The sequence below is a fragment of the Elaeis guineensis genome, chromosome 7 (assembly GCF_000442705.2).
Source record: "Elaeis guineensis isolate ETL-2024a chromosome 7, EG11, whole genome shotgun sequence".
Lineage (NCBI taxonomy): Eukaryota > Viridiplantae > Streptophyta > Magnoliopsida > Arecales > Arecaceae > Elaeis > Elaeis guineensis.
The window spans coordinates 96,265,242-96,270,526 of record NC_025999.2 but is presented as its reverse complement, the minus strand read 5'-3'; positions in this window follow the sequence as shown (position 1 = coordinate 96,270,526).

Here is a 5,285-nt window from a genome sequence, read left to right as displayed (position 1 = left end):
CTTCTCCCTCCCTTCCCGAACTTTTTTCCCTTGTCGAGCTCTTCACCTGCCATTCCCAAACGTTGCTTTTTACTTTATAGCAACGTAGTTACCAAATATACTTTTTGATTTTTTGTTTTTACTCAATAGTAAAAATAAAAAAAATAAAATATATTTTTTAAAAATTTAAAATTAAAAATAAAAAAATGTAGCCAAATGCACCCTTAGTGGAATTTCAAGTTTTAGCAAATCAGTGTAGATCTGGTTTGCAAGTGCAATTAAGGGATGTCGATAGCCTATTTACGTTCCTACTCTCAGCAACGAGTAGTTTCAACGGCTGAAGCCCAGATGAGTTGCTTTGTTTCCTACTAAGTTTATGAATTTCGCTACTGGGCCTACTCTATTGGGTCGGGCTTGAATCTGAGCTAGCGTTCTTTCGGAGGGCAGAAAACAGTAGATTATAAAAATAAAATGTGAGCCAAGAAACAACAGAACAAATACTGGTATAACAGGTCAGATTTAAGACGGATTCAATGGACAAGTTCCATGCTTAAACCCCATAAAATATTCAACTTTACTCAGACTGATGGTCCAAGTGAGATGGTATTTTACCATAAGGCTGCAGGGGAAATCATCAAACAATTAAACTAGTGTCTCCACATAATCTGAGCGGCAAAAAAAAAAAAAAAAAAAAAAAAAAGGAGCTTTATGAGGTTATAATGTTTTAAGGGAGAGACCTCGAAATATAAACAGAAATGCATATACATTCTGTTGAAATTGATTTAGCCCAGATGGAAGCTTTTTTGGACATCTGAAAGCTCACAGGATCTTGTGGAATGAGATCAGTGGAACTTCTGGACCTGGCATATAACAGTCAGATGACCAGAAAGCATAAAGAAATACCATGCCATTGAGAATTTGGAGAGACATAGGAACACCTATAAACCTCATCACTTGCGTATCAACTTTTAGCACTAGGTCATCATGCACCTGATCAGAGCACAGAGCAATGTACAGCCATGTTATGCATTAGATGAGTCCAAATGTTAACTAGGTCCCAATGAATTGGACAATACATAACACATCATATATTATATGCCTCCGTAAGGGCCCTTCTCTCACCAACCTATCATGCAGATACTGCAATGAGATTGACCAAATGAAGCTCTAGCAACATGGCTGTATATGCCTATCCACATTTATGCATTGTTAGGCTTGAATACAAATTTCTAAGAGGGAGAGCTAAAATAAGTCGGGAATATATACTCTACAAAGGAAAACTGCGATGTCCTAAACAGAGGATGTAGATTTAAACTTCCGACTCTCAATTATAAATTAGTCGTTTATCTAAGAATCTTCAAGCATTGGTTAGGGGGAAGGGGCTACGATCTAACTAAAACGGACATGAGAATTTTTGCTACAAAAGGAAATCCAGGTCGTTGCTTTCCAAAGATTACCGATATTTACCCTGCTCTATTGCAGGATTAGAATTTCTAGCTCGCTTCGGGAGGAGAAATTTGAGATTAAATATCCTTTATAAAGCAAGAGAAAGGGAAAATATAGGATGTTATGTGTAACTATCTGTTACCAATAAGAGCATTGTAGCTATTAAGTGAACAGGATGGAAATATATCTAAAAGAATGTCCGTTGTTGATTACACCAAATCTCCCATTTTGAGTTCATAATGTTCAGTCCAATGACAAGGATTGTAATTCAAACCTGGAACTTGGAAAGGAAATAAGAGTGATTCATATACGGGGTGCAACAGTGGATCCAGTTATCGAAAATTAGAAAGTCGTGATTATGACAGATCGTACAGTGCGGACAAACATGACACAAAAACAGAACTCTCATGTTACATGGAACGAGCTAATGGAGTTCTTGATAGCACAATGTACAGATCTATGTTCCTTTTTTTTTTTTTTAGGGGAAATGGAGGAAGCCGCACTCGGGTCGCGCGTCCGGGCCGAGCGTGATGCGAGTCCCCGCGCGCGCCGATCGCCCGTTGGGGCCGCCCGAGTCCCGCGCCCCGCTCACAAGGGACGCACGTCCTGACCATGCCCGTTTGCAATGCGCGGTTCTATGCCTGAACGAGCGCATGAGCCTTCTTGCAAAGGTTACGGTAGTCTTAACGCTCCAACATATTAAAGCGTGTAAGCTCTAAAATAAATGTTAGCGGTTAGAATTAAAGATAGAAAATATATTTAAGGTCCATTTGATTGGGATATATTAGATTATAAAGTAATTTGATAATTTTTTAAAATTATTTATCTAAAAAATGATTATAGAAAAAAATAATTTTTATTATATTAGGTTGGTGAAAAAATTACTCCAAAAAATGATATTAAAAAAAAATTATTACATTTGATTGGAGATAAATCTACGTAAGAATATGGTCAAATTTACAAATATACCCTTCAACATAAAATAATTTTTAATACTAGGATAGAATTATCATCTCCAATTAATTTTTATGTAATGACTATAATCACATAGCCCTTTACATAATAGCATCTCCATCTTATTTTTTTTACAAAAGTTTTTTATTGAATAAATTTAGAAAATATCTAAATAAATTCAATAATTATATATGCAGCTTTATTGGGGATATTTTTGTTATGTCTGGATTACTGTCACTTGAAAATTTATCAAATACCAATATTTTCATGGTATTTATTTTACCTTCTCTCTCCGAAAAATAAGCATGGGGCTCATTAACTTTTTTATCATTTCTTTCTTCTCTTTTTTATACCAAATATGATTATCTAATATAAAAATTATTTTTTTATGCTAGATCACCTCCAACCAAATGGCTCCTTAGTATATTTCCATAGGCAAACAACTTGCAAAATGATACAGCACCATCTTTTAATATTGGAAAATTTTGTTGGAAGTCCATTGATCAGAATAAGCAGCTCATTTCCTTTGGCAATCACAGAATGAATGATTACCATAGTGATCTTGATTATGCCAGCAGCAGAACCCTAGGAAAGAGCCATCTGATTCTTTCAAATCATAGAAAGCACAATTAAAGTGCAAAGTAGATGCCCTTCTCCTACCTGACAAAGGGAGTTTACCGTTTTCTTACCAAAGAAAAAAAAAGGGAGTTTACCGTTTGCCCCTGACCTTTAGGCTTCTATTAGCAATTTCCAAACTTTATTTTTGATAGAAAGCATTTGTGCCCATCAAATTACAATTGCGAGGAATTGTGTTAGCATGTGTTTAATCCTACACAGCTATTTCCTTGGTAAATTTTGGGTATCTATGTAATACCAAGAAACTCAAATAACACATTCTAGCTTATCATTTTAGATGAAGCCCTGGATTGTTGTTAGTGGCATCAAAGCGAATCTAGCTCATGACCCATTTGGACTAGAGGATACTACACTTGTTGATCGTAGTACTTGTAATTAATTTCATGATATTTATGATTGAATTTGAATTCTTAGTTTAGCGAAAGCTTTAGACTTAAATGGGAGAAAGGGAGAATGTGATAATTTGTGCGGATGCATATTTAATCCCATATTACTTATCTACTAGGTACATCTTAGATATTTATACAAAGTCAAAAAATCCAAATAACACTATCTAGCCATCTTTTTTTTTGGATAAAATCCAAAGTTATTACATAAATGGTTATATATAACAGTATCATATTCTTTAGTTTTAAAGAACAAAACATAAAATCCAATCTGAGAGGAGATTATCACAAGATTTCAGTGGATTGGATTCTATATTTTAGTGTGCTTTTGTGAATCAATACACTACTTAAACATGTTTGGTTATGGATGTTTGATTGGGGTGTAGAGAAATGCTTTGTGCACCGCGGGCGGCGCAGCTCGTGTGATTGGCTCATGCATGGGGTCGGGCGCAGTGTAGGAAAAAATATTTTTTTCGCTGGCCCAATGCAAAAGCCAATCATCACAAGTGATGCGCGCGGAGTTGCACCGCCTGTGGTGCACAAAGTATTTCTCTTGGGTGTAATTGATGAAAGTCACTCCAAGCTTCATAAGGTAGGCCTTGGCCACATATTTGGCCCGTGTCCAATTTCTTCACCTACCTTATTTCTGTGCTTCTCCTTAATATGTGCTAAGTTTTTTTTAATAGAAGCGCTTGAAATCGGACCAAAAAAACCTTTAGGAAAGTAACTTTTTTAAGATAAATAGGAGAGAGACCCAAGTCTTTCATGAGTGCAACCATGGGAATAAGCAAAAATCAAGGAACTAAAAGAAGAGGAAGAAAGATAATCAAAGAGAGATAGGTGAGAGGAGAGATAGGTGAGAGGCCAGCATGCAAGTTGTTGCCATAATATGACAGCAAGAAAATCTGTAAAAGATTTTTCTTCCTATTAAAAAAAACTTAGCATATATTAAGAAGAGCAATCAGCTCCTCTCATAATATGATAGTAAGAAAATTTGTAGAGAATTTTTCTCTTTATTAAAAAAAATTTAGCATATATTAAGGGGAGCAATCAGCCCCTCTCATAATATGAGAGCAAAAAAATCTGCAGAGGATTTTTTTCTCTTTTAATTGATTCTTCTCCTAGATTAGTCAACTATAATTAGAATTCAATTTATTGTTTTTAGGCATTAATCTCTCCTTGTATTATATATATATTTGAATCAATATCAAATGTTGTCTGAGTGTGCTTTATTGTTATACATATATTCTCTTCTTCATCCCGATAGATGAAAGATGAAAGCTAATTTTGTCCCTAAAGTGACTTTGTGGGCATTTTGCAAAGTGGCTGCTCCACTCTTTTCTTCTTTTCACAAGGCCCCCTTTCTTTTTCCATCTTCATACTTTCCTCTCCATCGGGTAAGTGCTTTTAGTTCATTATTTTTGTGTAATTTTCAGTTTTAGCAACATTAGTGTAGATCTGGTTTGCAAGTGCAACTAAGGGATAGCGATGACCTATTTACAGTCCTATTGTCGATTGCAACAGTTGAAGCCCAGATGAGGTGCCTTGTTTTAGTCTATGCATTTGGCTACCGAGCCTGTTCTATCGGGCTGGGCTTGAATCTGAGTTACCAGTCTTTCAAAAGGGTGGAAAACAGTAGATTATAAAAAATAAAATTTGAGCCAAGAAAAAACTCAATGAATACTGATATAATATGTCAAATTTAGGACGGATTTGGCACTAATATTCAAGTTTAGTTTCATGCTTTTTGTATGTATGTGTCTTTTGACCACTCAATACATATGCTAGATCTCTAAATTATTTGGTGTATAAGCAATTAGAGGTAGTGTTATATCTAATGATTTGAATTATTAATATCAGCTATTGTTCCATTAGGATTGGCTA